Below are 20,601 nucleotides of genomic sequence, written 5' to 3'. Positions count from 1 at the left end.
CGCCTACACGACTGAGCCGAGAAAAGTGGCCGGTGGCCCGTCACCCTTCTCTACTGCCCTTTAGGTCTCTGCCTTCCCGCACCCACCTTTCAGAGCCTTCTCTGTGTTCCCGTTGATACCACTTTTCTAACTGTAGAGAAGTTAACACACCCAATACTATTTACTAATTCATATATTCGGTAACTGACAGCTTACCGTATACTTGGGCTGTGCTAGGTGTCTAGTGACAGGGCAGGACAGCGTCAACTGCCCTTTCGGAGAGAAGGCAGATCAGGAATAGGCAACAGCGGGCCTCCATAAACATAGGGGAACAAAGCCTTGGGAAGGCAGTGTTGTCTGGATCACTACAAAACTGGGAGGGTGTCTGTAAGGCACACACAAGTTCTGATGCTCATGGGAACAGCATAGATTAGCTCATGTGTGATATTCGAGATGGGTCCTCACTCATAGCAGAAAGGCCAGTGTCAGTTCAGGGGACAGCTAGCTACTCAAGACAAGTGGATCCGTACATAAAAACTTCCTGAGGCCCAAAGCGGGGGGGGAGTGGTTGTGCACGCCTTTAATCCCAGTGCTTGGAAGACAGAGGCAAGCAGATCTCTGTGAGTTGGAGATCAGCCTGGTTCCAGGACAAGCTCTAAAACCACAGAGAAACCCTGTCTCAAAAAAGCAAAAGCAGAAACAAAACAACAAAAACTTCCTGAGGCCAGTGAGCTGTCTAAATAGCCACCTCTCAGGCTATCGAGGTTCAATGTATGTTGCACGCCCTGTGCCTACATGTGCATCCCTGTGCAGAGGCATAGGAGTTCTCAACGTATGGCGTTTTCAAAGCAGTTCTCTTTCTGAAATGGAGGCGTTAGAGACCATCTGGCATCCTTTTCTCTGGCAGAGAGTGTTGATAAAATGTGTGCAGGATATGTCACACATACCTTTAACAGTAGTTAGGGCTCCAAGTCCTGATGCTCCATGGAAACAGCATAGATTAGCTCATGTGTCTTTAAAATGTGAAACTAAGGCCGGGCAGTGGTGACATGTGTCTTTAATCCCATCACTTGGAGACAGAGTCAGGAGGTTCTCTGTCAGGTCAAAGCCGACATGGTCTACAGAGTGAGTTCCAGAACAGCCAAGGCTACATAGAGAAACCCTGTCTTGAAAAAGATAGATTGATGTGTGTGTGTCTGTGTATGTATGTAACAGTATTTTGCTAAAACACAAAGGGGTAGAAACTACACTTGAAAACACTTGTGATGGCTGCCTGTGGAGGGAGAGGAATTGAGATGAAATTCAGAAGTTGAAATTTAGAAACAAAAGAACAGGAGGTGAACGAGAATGAATAGAAAAAGCAAAGGGAGTCAGCTGTGCTTTGACCGGAGAATTGAGAGGAACCCAACACAATGGCCTCATCTCCTTCACACACCCCGACTTAGGAGTCCAGTGGGTGTCTACAACACCAGAGCAAGCAGTGAGACTTGGAAAGGCAGACTCAGGTCAGATCCTTCATGGCTTGTGATAAAAGGTGTGGGGCTTGGGAAGTTGTCCTAAACATAAGAAAACCTAGGCGGGAAGCTGGCACGACCCATGTCATCCACGCCTTGCTCTTAGCCGGGTGTGGTGGTGCACGCCCTTAATCCAGAGCTAGGGAGGCAGAGTCAGGTGGATCTCTGAAGTCCAGGCTACCCTCATCTACAAATCAAGTTCTAGGACAGTCAGGGCTACTCAGGGAAGCCCTGTCTCAAAAAGCAAAGCAAACAAACAAAAAACCCGAAAGTATTGCTCTCACCCAGCATCGTGCTGGTCTGCAGAAAGGAAGCTGGGCCAAGGAGGCCACCTCAGAGACAAGAGGTGATCTTTGTTTCCCTGGTTCTAGACACAGAATGGGTGCTAAGCATCCGCTGCTCCGGTGAAGTGAAACTTCTAGAAGTGTTGGGAGTGGGGACCATGGGGGGGACACGGATTTTTTTTATTGGCATTTATCAGTTTTCTTATCAGCTGTTTCCTTTTTGTTTGTTTGTTTGTTTTTCGAGGCAGAATTTCTCTGTAGCTTTGAGCTGGTCCTGGATCTCTCTCTCTCTCTGTCGACCAGGCTGGTCTCAAACTCACAGAGATCCCCCTGCCTCTGCCTCCAGAATGCTGGGATTAAAGTCATGCACCACCATGTTCTGGTTTATCAGCTGTTTTTTATTAGTGGTTCTCAAACTTCCTAATGCTGTGACCCTTTTAATATAGTTCTTCAACTTTTGGTGACCCCCCCAACATAAACTTATTTTTGTTGCTACTTCATAACTGTAATTTTGCTACTGTTATGAATTGTAATGTAAATATCTGTGTTTTCTGATGGTCTTAGGTGACCCCCTGTGAATGGGCCATTCAACCTCCAAAGGGGTCATGACCCACAACTTAAGAACTGCTGCTTTAGAGAATTTTTTCCATACATTCCTGTAGGTGACTGTCAGCTCCAAAATAAATGCACAGGGACTTAATATTAATCATAAATACTGGGCCAATAGCTCAGGCTTGTTACTGGCTAACTCTTACATTTTAAATTAACCCATTTATATTAGTCTACATTCCACCATGTGTAGTTAACTCTCATCTTGCACCTCCTTTTTCCTCTCTGTGTCTGGCTGGCAACTCCTCCAACTCCACCCTTCTTCTCCCCTGGGTCCTTATTCTGGTTTTCCCACCTAACCTTATCCTGTCCAGCTATTGGCCAGTCAACTTCTCTATTGAACCAATCACAGTGACATATATTTACAGTGTTAAGTGTTAAGAAACATTTCACACATTCCTACAAAATAGACTGTGTTCTTTAGTTGAGTTTGATTTTCTTACTTTTCACTCCTGTTGTTCTTTTGTTTAAGTCACTAGTAGAGTAGATAGAACAGGAAACCATGCTCCAGTCACGAGTAGATGAAAACACGAACCACAAGACTCAACAAACCCATGTGGAGTTTATTGAAGGGAAAGGGAAGAAGAAAAGGGGGATGGGAAAGAGAGAAAGAGGTAGAGAAGGGGGAGAGAGCAAGAAAAGAGAGGGGCGAAGAGGGAGAGAGAGAGAGAGAGAGAGAGAGAAAGAAAACATGTGGAGGCCCTTACGCAGTCCCATAATGCGTGACATAGCCATGACGTGACCACATAACACAGGGACCTTTGAGCTGCCTAAGTATCTGCCTGAATGCCAATATGTGTGTCCCACCCATTGTCATGGGATAGGGTCAGCATAATGCTGGTTTCCAACAACTCCACGTTAAAGGAAAGCAGGAGAGCCGCTCCTGTATAAAACAACAGGCCAGCCCAACATAGGTCTACCAGGCAGTCACAGCACACGCTTGGCTAACCGTGCCCAAGGCACTCTAGTTCTCTATTTGCCCTTCTCATGACTGCCCTCTCTGTTTTCTATTTTATTTTATTTTATTCAGCATCTTCTGTAGCCTAGGGTTGATGGGGGGAAGTCCTTCTGTGTATATGTTGTTCTATTGGTTGATAAATAAAGCACTGTTGGCCAATAGGAAGCAAGATAGGTGGGACTAGGAGTCGAGGAGGATTCTGGGAAATGTAGTCAAGCGTGAGAGTGGCCTTGTGATCCCGGGAAGAGAGGACGAAAGAGGCTGCTTCCTTGGTAAGATAAGACCTTATACAAATAGAAACTAGTAATTATGGGTTAATAATTAAGTCAGAGCTAGCCATTAAGAAACCATAGCAAACGGCTAACAGCTTCATAATTAATATAGTGTCTCGTGTGTTATTTGGGGGCTGAGACAGCAGTGGGACCCAGGCAGCTGGCAGGAAGAGTACATGTAACATAGGCTGGCTTGCCTCAAACTCCCTATGTATCAGAGTCAGACCTCAGATTCTTGATCCTCCTGCCTCCACTTCCTAAATGCCAGGAGGACAGGTGTGCACCACCATGTCTGGGAACTGGACCACTCAAGCTCCCCGAAAGTGAAGCACACTGTTTGGAAGAAGAGGGAGTTGACTCATCCTGAAGAAGGGCCATCCGCCCCTACAGCTCTGTCCTTTCAGCTCTTGTCTGCTGTTACACAGACCTCCTGAGGAACTCATTCTTCTTACTTGACCAGAACTTAAGTCCCACAGGACAAAGACCATGCAGCAAGGTCACAAGGACCAGGTCAGAATCAAACCTGCTTGGATCCTCTCTCCCTTCCCTCTGTACTCCAGCCCCCTCTCTCCCTCTCTCAGACAGGGTCTCACTAGGTAGCCCTGACTAGCCTGGAACTCACTCTATAGACTGACCTCAGACTCACAGAGAATCCACCGAGACCCACCTGCCTCTGTCTCACCCCCCACCCCCAGTGCTGGGGTTAAAGGCCACCACAGTCAACACCAGTAAATTTCCTGAGGGTCACCACATGTTGTCAAGACAGCTCCATCTGCACAGCCACACTCAGAATTCTACTAAGCAAGTTCTTCTCCACAAACCACGAGGGACAAACCACGAGGGGGCCACTGAGGCAGCTATGTTTCCCCAGGATGGACTTGGGTTTCCTCCAAGAAAGGGACTGCAGAGACCAGAAGCCCAGGCCACACACACACACACACACACACACACACACACACACACACACACACACACACGACACCATGACAATAAATGGAAGGGCAGTAGTCTTAGATGCAACATCTACAGGTACCCAAATTTCGTGTCACAGAAAAGAAAAACAGCACACATAAGGTGTCTGGGGATCAACTGTGCCTCTCGTGATTAACATCTATGAGTAGACTGAGACCACAGGTCTGTGGCATCGCATATGCTGGTCCCTGGCACCTCTCTAGCACTGACTGCTGCTTTAAGGGAACTGATTCACACCATTCCCTTGCTTTATAGAACCCCAAGCCAGGAGGATAACAGTGCATGCCTACATTCCAAGCACTTGGGAGGCAGAGGCAGAAAGATCTGACTTCAAGGCCAGCTTACACAGAGATACTCTGTCTCAAAATAATTTTAAAAAAGAAAAAGACCATGCTTGGTGGCACCTGCCTTTAATACCAGTGCTCAGGAGGCAGAGGTAGGTGGATCTCTGAGTTCAACACCAGCCTTGACAACAGAGCAAGCTACATAGGGTAGGTAGCCCTGCCTTGGGGGTGGGGGGAAACCTCTCCATTATAATCAAACAAGGATCCTTTTTGTCTATTCTTGGATAATTTGGACACCGTCTATTTTTAAGACTTCCTCTTATGCCAGCATCCTCAAGGCATCCAGGGCTGTGTGGTATACAGTAACAAGAGCAGTTGATTGGCTCTAGTCCCTGTCTATGACCTGCAGGCAAGCTCTGGGCCTCCACCAACCCTGAGACAGCACTCATGCGGAACCAATGGGGTGACCATAGACGTGTTCTAAAGAGCAAAGCCGTGTCACCTAAGCCATGTGTGACTGCTTTGAGCATCCCTATAGGCCTGGGACAGCTTGGATATTTATAGTCCGGTCACGGAAACAACAAAGACCCATTCTAGTAACCGAGCCCTGTCATATCCTGTATTTCCAGAACAATAAGGAAGGTTAGAAAGGAAATCTAAATAAATTCTAAAACTGATATAGGGCAAAAGTAAGCCTGAAACAACACACTGATGCAAAAGAACCTGAGCGGTTGATTGTTATCTTATTCTGAAAAGTTTTCATGGTTCTAGACACGTGTGCGTTCACCCTCTGTCATGCATATGTGTGTGTGTGCGTGTGTGTACATATAATATCTTTCATCTGGGTATGGCAACACATGCCTGTAATCTCAGCACTCAGGAGGCTGAGACAGGAGGATTACCATGAGTGCAAGCCAACCATGACTATGTGATGAGACCCTGACCTGACTTGAAGAGCCAAAATATATCAAAATTCCTCAAAATAAGATTTGCTTTTACAGAGGGAGGCAGTTCTCTGAGGCAGAGGTAGGTGGATATCTGTGAGTTCAAGGCCAGCCTGGTCTACAGAGCAAGTCCCAGGATAGCCAGGGCTACATAGAAAAACCCTGTCTTGAAAAGCTAACATTTAAAAAAAACTTTTAATTAAAAATTAGGTGGATATATCATTCTCTCTCTCTCTTTCCCTGATATACCTGTTTATTTTCACAAGAAAAAGTAAATCTTAACTGAATATTCAGTAATACAGGCTATAAAGAATTAAAGATTTTTAGAACTGATCAACATTTTAACTTTATAATTGTGAATGCCAAGACTGCCACTCCACAGAACAGTGTGGTTTGTTGGTTTTGGTTTTTTGGGTTTTTTGGCTTTGTTTTGGTTTCGTTTGGTTTTTTTTTTTTTTTTTTGGTTTTTTTTTTGGTTTTTCGAGACAGGGTTTCTCTGTGGCTTTGGAGGCTGTCCTGGAACTCACTTGGTAGTCCAGGCTGGCCTCGAACTCACAGAGATCCACCTGCCTCTGCCTCCCGAGTGCTGGGATTAAAGGGGTGCGCCACCAACGCCTGGCTTCGTTTGGTTTTTTGAGACAGGGTTTCTCTGTGTAGCACTCGCTGTCCTGGAACTCACTCTGTAGACCAGACTGGCTTTGAACTCAGAGATCTGCCTGCCTCTGCTTCCTGAGTGCTAAGATTAAAGGTGTGTACCACCACTGCCCAGAAAAAAAATATTGTTTTTAATTATGTGTTTGCCTGTTTATGTGTGTCCACGTGGCTGAAGAGCCAGACATGTCGGATACCGCTGGAGGCGGAGTTTCAGACAGCTGTGAGACCCGTAATGTGGGTGCTGGGGTTTGACCCTCTGGAGGAGCAGTGTGTGCTCTTAACCACTGAGCCATCTCTCTAGGCCTTGTTGTTTCGTTTTAAGAAATGCAGTTGTAACAACAGTGTATCTGGGATGTTTTTGAGGTGTTTCAGACTGCAATTCATTGGCCTCGTGTGGCAGGAAGGCAGGCACAGTACACGTGATGTGTGTCTTTACTGTCTTGACTGAGGGAACCCATGTAATTTGCCATCAGATGGAAAATACCTTTAGACTTGTAACTTGAGGCCCGTTGTAAACCTGTATGTCCAAATGAAGAAAGGACATTGCTGATGTAACAGTGAGGGCAGTCAATGAGGCTCTAGGGAAATAGTGTTAAAGTTCAAGTTGTTTAATTATCTAATTTGTGTCTGGGGAACAAAGAGTTACTTTTTGGAAAGGCTTACTGTTTGTTGTTGATAATGTTGGTGTTGCTGATGCGATGTCTTGTGATATGGCCCAGACCAGCCTTAAACTCATGACAATCCTCCTGTCTCAATCTCCCAAGTCCCAAGATGGCAAGCAGGTACCACCATACCTAATTTTTCTTTCTTCCTTAACAAATATTCTCAAGCATTACCCTTGGGCCCTAGGCCAGATATTGGGGATCTAGCAGTAAACATGAAACCCATACTTTAAAAAACTCACAATAAATCCTTGGAGTTGGAGAGAGGGCTCAGCATTTATTGCTCTTCAGAGGACTCGGGTTCAATTTCTGGCATTCACATCTCCATGTCTGTAATTACAGTCCCAACGGACCTGATGCCTTCTTCCAGCCTCCTTAGGCACCAGGCATGTGCATGGTGCACAGACATACATGGAAGCAAAACAGCCATACATGTAAAATAAAGTTAGAAATAAATTTGATGTTGTTTCTTTGAGACAGGATTTCTCTATGTAACCCTGGCTGTCCTGTAACTCACTATGTAGACCAGGTTGGCCTGGAACTCACAGGGATCTGCCTACCTCTGCCTCCCAAGTGCTGGTAGTATGCTACCACACCTGGTGTGAAATTTATTTTTAATAAATTAATCAATAAATCCTCATCTAATACAGCAGAAAGCTGTAAAAATCCAGGTATGGCAGTGCATGATAGTGATTTTGGAGTTAGCCTGGGCTACATAGTAAGACTCTGATTCAAACAGACAAAAAATATTGATAACAAAAATAATACTAATAAGCAATTGTCAGGTTTCTAAGGCAAGGTACCTAGACAGAAGTCTGACCTTCAACAAACAGGACTGTGTTTATTAGTTCACACAGCAAGGGGCGGCTTCTTACCCATGGGAAATTGTGGGGTACGCCAGGGGTTGAGGAGCTAGCTAAGACCTTTTATGAGAGTGGAGTTCAGGGCTTAGAAATGAGGGAATTATTGCAGCCATAGTCCACATTTCTCTCCTGCAGTCTCTCCTTCCTGAGATTGTTTGTCCAAGGCAAGACGCAGTGCTTTGGGAGACGCTGTCTCTATAGACATTCTTTCTGTGTTGACAGACTGAGCAAGGTCATCTGTAATATCCCAGGAATCCTGTTCTACCACCAAAGGTCACTCTATAATCAATGGCAAGTGAAATGAATGATACCTATGAGAAACATCAGGTGCTAAAACATTGCACAATGAGCTGTCCTGGCCTTTCCCTGGGAGTCATGAACATGTTCTCTATGACTTACAAATAAATGCCTTGGTCTTTTAAACAGCACCAGTCAAACATGTAGAGTATGAAAAGTCCTTCAGGACAGAGAGCAAGCCTTCCACATGAGGTCCTGCACTGTGTGGTGTGTGTGTGTGTGTGTGTGTGTGTGTGTGTGTGTGTGTGTGTGTGTGTTACCCTAACAAAAACAACTTGAAGGAGAAAGGGTATATTTCAGTTCCCAGTTCATTGGTAGTGTCCATAATGATGGGGGCGGGGCAAAAGAATCAGGAGCTTGAAGCATGGTCACATGGCATCTACAGTCAGAAAACAGAGATGAACTCATACTCAGCTCACTTTCCCCACATTATGCAGTCAGGGTCCCCTGCCCAGAGAATGGTCTCTCTCACAACTAAGATGGATCGTCTCACATCATTAATATAATCAAGATGATTTCCCAGGAGCATGCTCAGAGGCTCCTATCCCAGATGGCTCCAGGTTTTGTCAAGTTAACCCTAACCATCCCAGGTAGGGGCGTGGATATCTAGGGTCTTGTAGACAGGGTTAAGGCTTTGAAGGTTTGGGATTTTCTTCTAAAGATAATGGAAAGCTATTGAAGATGTGTATCGGAAATGTGTTTGAAAAGATAACTCGGTGGCAATGGAGAATGGACTGGAGAGAGAAGGAAGAGGCAGGAACGTCAATCGACCGTATCAATGATGGTGGCTTTATGGATCAGAGTGTGGACATTGGGGCCAAGAGAATCTGATACTTAAAGGGCAATGCTAAATAAATTGTCATTATTCACTTTAACAGGGAGGATGAGGTTAGGAACGTGTCCATGGTTCCTCCTAGGCTTTTGGCTTGTGCTTGTAGAAGGGTGATGGAGAATGGTCTTCTGTGTATATGTTTGTCTTATTGGTTGATGAATAAAGCACTGTTGGCAATTAGGGAAGCAAGATAGGTAGGACTAGGAGAGGTGGAGGATTCTGGGAAATGGAGGCACAGTCAGTCACCATGTAGGAGAGGTCTGCACCCTTTCTTTAGTAAGAGAAGACCACGTGGAAATACTCAGATTAGCAGTTATGGGTTAATAATTAAGTCAGAGCTAGTCAATAAGAAACCATAGAAAACAGCCAACAGCTTCATAATTAATATAGCGTCCTTCATGTTCATTTGGAACAGACGCAGTTCTGGGACCAGGCTGGCGGGAAGAATGCCGTTACAGAAGGGAGTAGAATGATTAACATGGCTATGAAATACCAGAAAGGGGACAGCTTGGGAGGGGGTGAACAGGAAAGGTCTAGTCCAGATGGTGTGATGACAAATCTTCATTGTCGACCTCTCTGGATTCAGAATCACCTAGGAGACACACCTGTGGATATGTCTGTGCTAGAGAAACTTAAATGAAGCTGAGGCAGGTTAGAAAAACAGGGAAAGGTAGCCACCCAGTTGTCTGGTTGAAGGCTCTCATCAACAGAGAAATGAGACTTCCAGTGCAATTAGCAATAACTTCAGGCCGTTCTCTCTTTCTTGCTATAAACCTTCAATTTGCTAGGAATCTCACCAGAATGATTTAACAGGGAGGATTTCCCTGCAGATCTCACCATTTGCAGGGGAAAGACATGTATTAAACTCCTTGTGCAACCCTGGTGGCTCCAAGTTTTACCTTATCTGGTTGTAATTCTATCCCAGACATCTCCAGACCCACTGTTTGACCTCACTTATTAAAGAAAGATCAAAACAGGTAGAGGGGGACTCTTAGCATGACTTGAGAGCCACCAAAATGATTCCCTCGAGAAACGTATACACCGTTTGTCTTTCTTTCTGGTCACCTCTCTTCCTCCTTAACCTTCATGACTAAGCCTATGTTAGAATATCTTCAGTGAAATCCCCGACCTTTCTTCAGACTGGCTAGACCTGAAATTCTCTTTTTCACTGAAGCTATGCACCCTGGTTTGGCCTGAGTGGTGGTCTCTAAAATACTAAGGGATTCTGAAGGCTGCTGAAAGAGTGGAGTTGTGTCTCTCTCTTCACCACTGACACGCCACTCTAAACCTTAGTGGTATGATCCCTTGGGCTGGAGTCGTGGACTGAATGAGAAGGGAGGAAGGATAGGTATGGGGAGATGGCTCCGTGGGTGAAATTTTGCTGCACAAGCATGAGAATCTGAGGTCAGATCAACCTCCAGCATCCGTGGAAAAGCTGTATGCAGGGCGCGTGTCTGCAGCCCAGTGCTAGAGGTAGGGACAGAGATGGAGAGACCTTGGGGCTTTGTTGACCAGCCAACCTCACTGAAAAAGCAAGCTCCAGTTCAGTGAGAGACCTGTCCCAAAAATAAAGTGTGGAGGGCTGGAGAGATGGCCCACAGTCAAGAACTCACACTTCTTTGCAGAAGTCCCAAGTTCAATTCCTAGCACCCTCATCAGATGGCTTACAACCACCTCTGACTCCTGCTCCAGGGGGAGCCGATGCCTCTGGCTTCCAAGGACACCTGCACTCACACATCCGCACAATTAAAAACTAAAACTAGGGAGCTTGAGAGATGGCTCAGCAGTTAAAAGCACTTGCTCTTGTAGAAAACCTGGGCTCAGTTCCCAGCACACACATCATCCATAACTCCAGTTCTAGGGGATATGATAACCTCTTCTGACCTCTGTGGGCACTGGACACTCATACAGCACACACACACACACACACACACACACACACACATGCAGGCAAAAAACTCACACACATGACATAGATAAATATAAAAACATAAAGCTTTAAAAAATAAAACTAAGAGCAATAGAGGCAGATACAGAGTCAGCAAGTTCCAGGTTCAGTGAGAGACCCTGTTTCAAAAAAAATAAAGCATTGAGTGAAAGAGGAACACTCAGTGCTAGCCTCTGGTCTCTATACTCACAAACATGGGTGAGTGCACTTGTGTACACACACACACACACACACCGCACACGTGCACACCGAGGGGGAAGGGAGAAAACAGGGCCAGGAAGATGGCACGAATAGGTAGACGTGCCTGATGTGCGAGCGTGGATACCCTGAGTCCATGTGAGAGGTGATGCGTGCGTGTCTGTAATTCCCGCACTCCATCAGCAGGGGATGGGAAAATTCCCCAGAAGCTCAGAGACCAGCCAGACTGGAGTACGCAGCACAGCCGCAAACAACAAGAGAGACCCTGCCTCCAAATCAAGTTGGACAGTGAACAATTCCACTCAGAGCTGTCTCTTAACCTTCATGCATGCACCATCATTTGTGGGAAGTCTCATACACAAACGTGTATGCACACGTCATACACAAAAACAAGTAATTATTGAAGGAGAAGGCCATAAGGGCATCAGCATTCATTTCTCCCTGTTTGACTACAGATGTGATGTGGCCGGCAGCTTCATGCTGCCACAATGTGCCTTGCCCACCACGACCAACTCTGACCCCTGAGTCATGAATCAAAATGAGTTTTTCCTTCTAAGTTGCTCATTGTCAGGCGCTTGATCATGACAGTGAGGAAAGTAATCAATACAGAAGGTCATGGTCACTTGGGGAACCCGTGTTGTCCTCTGATGACGCTGTGTTATCACTGGACCATCCCAGGTATGGTAAAAGAAAAATGGAAATATCGGTATATGCCCTTAAATTTTTCAATGAGCTTAAGCCAGCTTACTTTGTCACTTGCATAGTCTCCACACTCTAAATGGGGTCCCTTCTGTGAACCATTGACTTTTAGCTACAACGAGCACTTATCTTCCAGCACACATGAAAACGGCATTAGCACCGTTTGGAGTCCCCCCTCCCCCCGCACCGCCCGGACTAGCTTCTCAGTCCGGCTCTCTCTCACCTTTCCTGCAGCTCAGACTCTGCAGCTAAGACCGCCACCTGTCCACCCTCTCCATCACTCCTACTCTAATCCATACTGGACTTTTGTACTGTCTGATGTCCCACCAGGCTGGAAGCACTAACGGGAGCAGCCCCTAGAACAGCACCAAATGGACATTGGGCGATTCTTGCCCAAGGAAAGAAAGAACAGTGTGCAGGAGAAGGTCGTGTGGGAGTGCTTGGTGCTAAATCCCCAGAGCGTATTTATTCCACGAGTGTGTGGATCACGGGATCAGCCTTGGTAAGTGGAGACTGAACAAGGCTGCAGCCAGCCAGTCCTGTGGGGAGAGGCTCCCTACGGCATGGCTCCGAGCCACTGCATGTAGCAGGGGTGGAGATATGACAGCAAAGCCAACTTCCCTATTAAGCCTGATGTTCGATCATGAGACTCCCTCAGCCCGCTCCATGTTTAGAGCATTAGAATAGAAGAGGTTTGTGTCCTCAGCCTTAGGGCCATCTCCCTTGAAACTGCTGCGGCGTGAGAACGAAGCCGTGGAAGAAGCGAATGCGCAGGCTGACGAGCAAGAGAAGAAAGATGAGGAAGAGGTCCAAGTAAATTAGCTTGTGCCCCGACGAAGGCCGAAGCAGCAGAAGGGACGCTGAAGGCCCGGACACTGGTACAATTTGTACTGAGAACTCCACCCCACCCACACCTGCAGCGCTTACCACGCCCCGTTTGGGAGGGAGGAAGTTTAGGTCTGGGGCGGGATGGGTGGCTCTCCTCGGGTCACAGAGGGCAGCCTGGGTGAATCCTTGGAGCAGGAACTTGAGGCGGTCACCCACTTCTTGTGTAAGTTCATTCTCCCCGAATAAATTTCACTTAACCTGTACTGAGTCTAGTGAGTATTGACTCCCACGCCATACAAGTTGTTGGACTGTGTGCTACTGTCCATGTAAGTCTCAGTGAACCTGGACATCACCACCTGCTGGCAGAGACCACTTGAGAGATTTGATTGCCTTCATTACAACAAAATAGTCCCGCTGGCCCTCTGCCCTGGACCTATGGCATCCTGGACTAGTTCTGTTCTTGAGTGTGGCCAAGTATAACTTGTATATAATATATCATCTTTGCCATGTCTCAGCTAGAAAAAAAAGATGTTTGTATCTAGGATCCCAAAATACTTGGGGCCTTAGGCTGAATATTGTAGTGAAAAGGACAATAATGTTCTAAGATATAAATAAAACATGAAAGCCATGCATCTAACCAGGTCAACAACAAGCAGGAAATATGGATGTTATATTATAATCCTTACGTCAAAAGCCACAGAAGCTAGGGTTTCAAGGTCAAGTTCATACTATGGGCTGGGCACTAATAAAGGAAGAGCAGCTTTGACTCATTTCCTGGTTGTTTCAGATTCCTTATATACAACACAAGTGTTTCCTTTTTAAAGGCACACCCAATTAAAAAGAAAAACGCAGGCTCCTAAAGATGGAGATGTCTATGAAATTCCTCCGCAGCCAGATACTTTTCCCATGATGACGTGCTAACATACACATATATCTTGCCGTGATGATGTACACGGTAGCACTGCTGCATTTTAAAACAGAAAGCTTTCCAATGTAATACATCGGCATCAAAATGATTGCCAGCAATAAACAAGAAGAGTAGCATGCTTTGGAGCTGCTGTGTGAATTCCATGTGCTCAGTGATAATTTAGCATCTTCTGAACTGTTTCCAAGTGATGGGCAGATCCATCCCATTACGAGTCCATGGCCTTGGAGGAGAAACCCACTGGCTCTTCCCCCTTCCTTGAACATGTTGCCTGACTCGCTTCAGTGATGTGTGGTGGTCTCCGATTCTTTTCTCCTGGTCCATCAAAGTCTCTAGGCTGAGCTGTGAGATAGCTGGGTAAAGGTCCTTGCTGCCAAGCCTGATGTCCTGAATTCAGTCCCCGAGGCCCACAGAATAGGAGAGAACTAAGCGGGCCTGAGGGCCTGGCTTCGAGCCTGTTTCGTGGAGGATATTGACCACTAAGTGACTGGCCTACCTGTGTTTGCTTTAGTCACCTTGCTTCCTGCCTTTCTCCCTCTCCTGGTCGCCCGCTCTCTCGACCCTCCGCCCTGCTCCTGCTCTTCCTGACGAAGCCCCTTAAACGGTCCCACACTATACCATTATCTCAGTCTTCATTCTCAGTGTCGCCGCCCTAACGCACGGAGTAGGTGGCGCAAACCCCATAGAAACTCCGCATGCTTCTGAAATCCGCACCGAAACTCAGAACCAAAGTTGATTTATTTATTTAGAGATTCCCCCCCCCCCTTGACAGACTCTTATAAGTTTCCCAGGCTGGGCTGGAACTCACAAGTCTCCTGACTCAGCACACAAATATCCAGGCAAAACATACATTCATATAACATAAAAATAAACACCTTTTCTTAAAAAAATTTAAAAAGGAAAAGGGGTGAGAAAGACATACTTTGGGAAAGGTGTAACTGAGAAATAAGCCTTTGGGAGCTGTGCAGACTATGACGCTAGCAATAGGCAACTGGAATTGTCTTTTCCATTTCCCTCACGTGGCTCAGTTTGGCCTCACACTCACCATGTAGCTAAGAACAGTCCAAACCTCTGGTTCTCCTACCTCCATCTCGCAAGAGCTGGGATGATAGGGTACCGTGTGGACTACCTGTGATGGAGGCAGAGGAGTGGTAAACACTGGGCCAGTTCTACAGTGGAGAAGACGGAGGGGACACTGGCCAGTTTTACAGTGGAGAAGACAGAGGGGACACTCGCCACAGTGGGAAGACGGCGCCTTGTGGAGATGCCCAGTGCTGGTCATATCTTCATTCCACAGACACTGTGGCAGGAGCCAGAGGCACCGCCGTGGAGAGACTCAGTGATACCTGTGATGCAGTCTCTGCCCCTAAGACCCTCAGGGTTAGCATAAACATCTTCAGTAAAACTGGCCATTGGGAAAGCCACAGACACAAGGCCTTTAGACAAGCAGGTTAGAGTGAGACCACATCAGCATGACATCACAGGCTTGGGTTGGTGCAAGAACACAGTCAGATCTTTCTCTGTCCCCCATACATTTTGGTTTTCATCGTTCATCATCTTACTTAATGTCCATCAAACTCAAGTTGACCCAAGAGAAGAAAGTTTCAAAGCTAGGTCCTACCAGTTCAGGAGTGGCAATGAGTCATGGAGAGTGGGCGTGTGTGGTAAGGGGCTTCGTGGAGGCAAGACGGTGGCCACATAAGAGTCTAAAGCTAGGGATACTTGAAGTTTAGGAGTGGAGGACAGGAAAAAAAAAACTATCTAGGAAGAACCAGAAAATAGAGGCTGTTGTGAGAATTCAGAAGAAGAGAAATGTTTCAGGGATTGACATGTGCAGGGAACCGGATGTGAAACCAGCACTGAAAACAAAGCAAAACAGGAGGAGGAGGAGGAAGATGAGGAGGAGGAGGAGGAAGAGGAGGGGGGGGGGGAAACAGAAGGAATTCGGAAGCTGGGCCTGGGGAGACAGCTCAGTAAAGTGCATGCCACAGTAGAATGAGGACATAGATTCAGATTCCTAGGACATAACTACAACTCCAGTGCTGAGGAGGTGAGGAGGTCCCCAGGACTAAGTTTCCACCTAGCCAGAAGAGTGAGCCCCAAGTTTAGTGAGAGACCCTGTCTCAAAAATAAGGTAGAGGGCAATTGAGGAAGACAAGTGATACAAACCTCTGTCCCTCACACATGCGCAACCACATACATGTGCACATACACATACACCACACACAACAATTGTTTATTTTTAAGTTGAAATTTGAAAGACAAGTACATAATGTAAAAAACACCATGTTCAATAGCAACTCTGGGAGAAAAAGCTTTATTTCATCTTACAACTCCCAGGTCACAGTCGCTCACTGAGGTGATGGGGAATGTTGTTCTGTGTATATGTTTATTTTATTGGCTGATGAATAAAACGCTGTTGGTCAATAGGGCAGCAAGAAGGTGGAACTAGGATATGAGGAGGATTTTGGGAAATGTAGGCAGAAAGGAATCATCATGTGATCCCAGGAAATAACATAACTGGGCAGAAACTGCCACTAGCTAACCATAGAGGTCTGGAGGTCTATACAGACAGGCAGGAAGTGACATACCTGGGTAGAATCAGAGTATAAGCAAGGACACACAGGAAATCGCTCTCTTCTCTGCGGACACGATGAGTCAGTCACCATGTAAGACACAAGACGAGTAACAGGTCTGGAACCTTCTCCTATAAGAGACCACCATGTGGAAACACTTGGATTTATAGAAAATGGGTTAATAATTAAGCCAAGCTAGCCAATAAGGAACCATAGTCACTGGCCAACAGTTTCATAATTATTATAGCATCCATGGGCTTCTTTGGGACAGAGAGGGGCAGTAGGAGCTAGCTGGACCAAGAAAACTCACTTTACACTGAGGGAAGTCAGGATAGGAACTGAAGGCAGGAACCAAAGCAGGGACCTTGGAGAGCAGGGACCTTGGAGAAGTATAACGTACTGCTGGCTTTTTCATGACTTGTTCGGCCTGCTTTCCTATAACCCAGGACCACCTGTGCACAGTGGGCTGGCCTCCCACCTTAATTATCAATGGAGAAAATGTCCTACAGGTCAATCTGATGGAGGTGATCCCTCATCTGAGATTCCCTCTTCCCAAGGGACTCTAGTTTCATCAAGGTGACACAAACTAGCACAGGTCCTCAGTGTCAAATGCTACAGGGAAGTTAGAATGAAGCATGAACATTAGCTAGTGTCCTATTGCCTCTCAGAGGGTAATGCCAAAAATAAATCATCTGTACAGAGCACTATGACTTGTCGTCACTTAGTGGAACCCACAGTCTTACTCATCTTCACACCCATTCACACACCTAGAAACTTCCAGAAGTGAGTCTATGCAATTGGGCTAAAAGTGAGTGCACACCCTAGCTGGAAGAAAATGAGAACTGACAGCCAGGGACAGTGGTAGTTTTCATGGCACGAGCTCAGGAAGTTTCATCTTAAGAGGTTTGTTGACTGAGTAATTGCTGTTTCTATTGCTGTGGTAAAACACGGTGACCAAACAGGGCGGTGGTGGCACATGCCCCTAATCCCAGCACTCGGGAGACAGAGGCAGGTGGATCTCTGTGAGCTGGAGGCTAGCCTGGTCTACAGAGTGAGTTCCAGGACAGCCTCTAAAACAATACAGAGAAACCCTGTCTCAAAAAACAAACAAGAACACCTTTAGCTTTGGATTCTCTTTCTTTCTTCTTTCCTTCCTTCCTTCCTTCCTTTCTTCCTTCCTTCCTTTCTCCTTTCTTTTCCCTTCTTTGTTTTTGGCAACATCTCGCTCTGTATCCCAGGCTCTGTATCCCAGGCTGGCCTACACTTCACTCTGTAGCCCAGGCTAGCCATGAACTCATCCTCTTCCTGTCTCAGCTTTCAGAGTGCTAGGATTAGACATATGAGACACTATGCTAGGCAGAGCTATCTTCACTAGTAGAATAAGTAGGAGCATAACTCTAGAATCAGACCATTCTCGATCTCAAATCTTGGGTTACTCTCATTGTGTACCCTCTCAAGTTCCTCACAGTATCTAACAATACAAGGTAACCAGAGTGTCCACTTGATAAGATTATTGTAACTCAATTGAGATAATATGGTCAAATTGTACTTAGAACAGGCTAGCAAGTTATTAATGATTGTTAGCTGTGATTGATTATTAAATGCCTTACCAGAAAGGTTTTATATTTTGCCAGAATCGAATCTTATAAGCACTGAAAAAAGCATTGGTTTTGATTGTTGGTATTTTGGAGACAGTATCTTAGGCCAAGATGGCCTCAAATGTATTACATAGCTAAAACTCGCCTTGGGCTCTTGATTTTCCCGCCTTCACCTCCCAAGTGCTGGGATTATATGCATGGATTATATGCATGTACTAGCTAAAATAACAACAACAACAACAATAGTTTTCAATTACACTGTGAGCGCGCCATTTAAATCATAATATGAGGGCAGTGGTGTTTGTTGACAGAAAAAGCAGCTCCCACCTATGAGAGAGATCTGAGGCATCACTCCCTCCCAGCTCTGCCTGCACAAACAGCCTCTCTCAATTTCAGCTATCTTCATAAACTTGGCCATGGGAACCAGTCAGTATCCAGCTGTGGGTAAGGAGCCAGAGACCTTGGCAGTGGCCCCTGGCTAAAGCTCTGGTACCAAGCAGGCATCAGGCCTTTCTGTACCCCACTTTGGGCACAGGAGGGTTATAGTGGAGATTGAGGGGTTATAGTGGAGATACAAAACATCATTAGATAGTAAGACCACAACAAAGCCACTCTCTCCACAGCCCAGTGTCCTCGCTGGACAGACATTGGCTGCTGAGGATCCCAAATATGCATTCCTGGTTCCAAGATGGGACTCCCTATCAACACAATGCCCCTTCTGACAACTCTGGTTGCTAAGATAACATTCCCAGGTCTTAACGCTTTCCTTGTCCAGCTCCAGTCAGCAGAAGAATTACATTCTGGTTTGCAGGTTTGCCAGAAACAAAAGTAGCTTTCCAACTTCCCAAATTCGACTCCTAGTGGTCAACTGAGAGGATGCTTGCCACCACAGGAACCTCGTATGCTTGGGACTCCAGCTTGTGGCTGGTTGTGGACAGCTAACAGTCAAGCTGACACAGGTCAATGCAACTTAGACCTGGGCATGTTTCCAAAGTACAGGTGTATAGCTGGACGATTAGAGTGAGACCACTCCAGACTTCTGGTGGCAACCACAGTTAGGCTTTTGCTTTGGTTTGTTTTTTCAGTTAGGTCTCTGTAGACCAGGCTAGCCTTGAATTCATCAGCCTCCTTCCCCAGGGCTCCCTAGGGCTGGAATTTTAGGAACAGATACCATGTCTGGTCACAGCTGATAATTCTGAATGCTTTGCTGTTATTAGTATTATCATCACTATTATTATTGAGATGGGGTCTCGTGCAGCTCAGGCTGGTTTCCACAGCTAAAGCTGGCCTTGAACTGCTGATCTTCCCACCTCCACCTCCTAACTCAGTCTTCTGAGTACTGGGATTACCAGCATGTGTCACCAGGACCAATCCACTTTTGGGTTTTTAAGATGGCTTAAAAATTGCTTTCGTGAGAACACAGGAATCCCTATACGTAATTTGATTCAACAATTGAGTTTAAATGCATTCAGAGACAAACATGGGCCTAAGTAACTATGAGAAAATACAGAAGTTTTAGACTTGAGCCACTTACTCCAATAGAAAGGGAAGGACTAATTCACTACCATGGAAGAAATGAACTAAGCTGCTACATTCATCTTTATCTCTACCTATCTCTGTACATCTCTGTGCAACCTCACACGTGTGTGTGTGTGTGTGTGTGTGTGTGTGTGTGTGTGTGTGTGTGTAGCTTTGGAGCCTGCCCTGAAACTCGCTCTGTAGACCAGGCTGGCCTCTGTCTCCCAAGTGCTGGGATTAAAGTAAAGTCGTATGCCACCAATGTCCAGCCATGTACAACCTCTTTTTAAGACTTATTTTTATCTATGTGTATGTCTGTGTGAAGGTATACAGGTGACCACAGAGATCAGAAGAGGGAATTAAATCCCCTGAAGCTTGAGTTCCACATAGTCGAATCAACTAAATGGGTACAGGAACCAAACTTGGGTCCTCTAAAAGAACAGCAAATACCCTTAACCCCTGAGCTTCAGCCCCTGCACAACCTCTCTGTCTAACTTATTTTTCATACCAAGCTACTGAAGGAGAGATATAGAAGCTAACTGTCGGACCCAGTCTAGAGCAACCTCCATGCCACTCCTCGCTGCCACGTCTTTTACCTTTGACGTTTGCCCTATTGGAAATGACAGATCTCTAGGACAAACACACTGCTCACTACAGATCATTTCTTCTTTGTCTTTCCAAGATTTCTTTATTGTGTGTGTATGAACGTTTTGCCCACATATATGTATGTGTACCATGTGCATGGCTAGCACCCTCAGAAATCAGAAGATGACATCCCTGGAACTGGAGTTACAGATGGTTGTGAGCTACCATGTGGGTACTGGGAATCGAACCCTGGTCCTCTGCAAGAGTAACAAGTGCTCTTAATTGCTGAGTCATCTCTCTAGCCCCAAGGATTATGTCTTAATGGAACAGAGTGTCACTTTATTAAACCTTTTGAATACAGGCCAAATGAATTCCCTTTGCTGTGCGACAAAACAACCCAGAAGACTGTAAAGCCAAGAAAGAAACATTCCAACATTTAGAATAAGCATGGATTTTCCAAACCTGGCATCTCTCTCTCTCTCTCTCTCTCTCTCTCTCTCTCTCTCTCTCTCTCTCTCTCTCTCAGCAAACACTTTCAACCTGTTCGCTTACAGAAGAGAAAGCCCACTTCATAGTCCCGTGAAAGAAATAGACAATTTGTC

The sequence above is a fragment of the Mesocricetus auratus genome, unplaced genomic scaffold, assembly GCF_017639785.1.
Source record: "Mesocricetus auratus isolate SY011 unplaced genomic scaffold, BCM_Maur_2.0 Super-Scaffold_100001, whole genome shotgun sequence".
In the NCBI taxonomy this organism is placed as follows: Eukaryota; Metazoa; Chordata; class Mammalia; order Rodentia; family Cricetidae; genus Mesocricetus; species Mesocricetus auratus.
Note: the sequence above shows the minus strand (reverse complement) of the source record.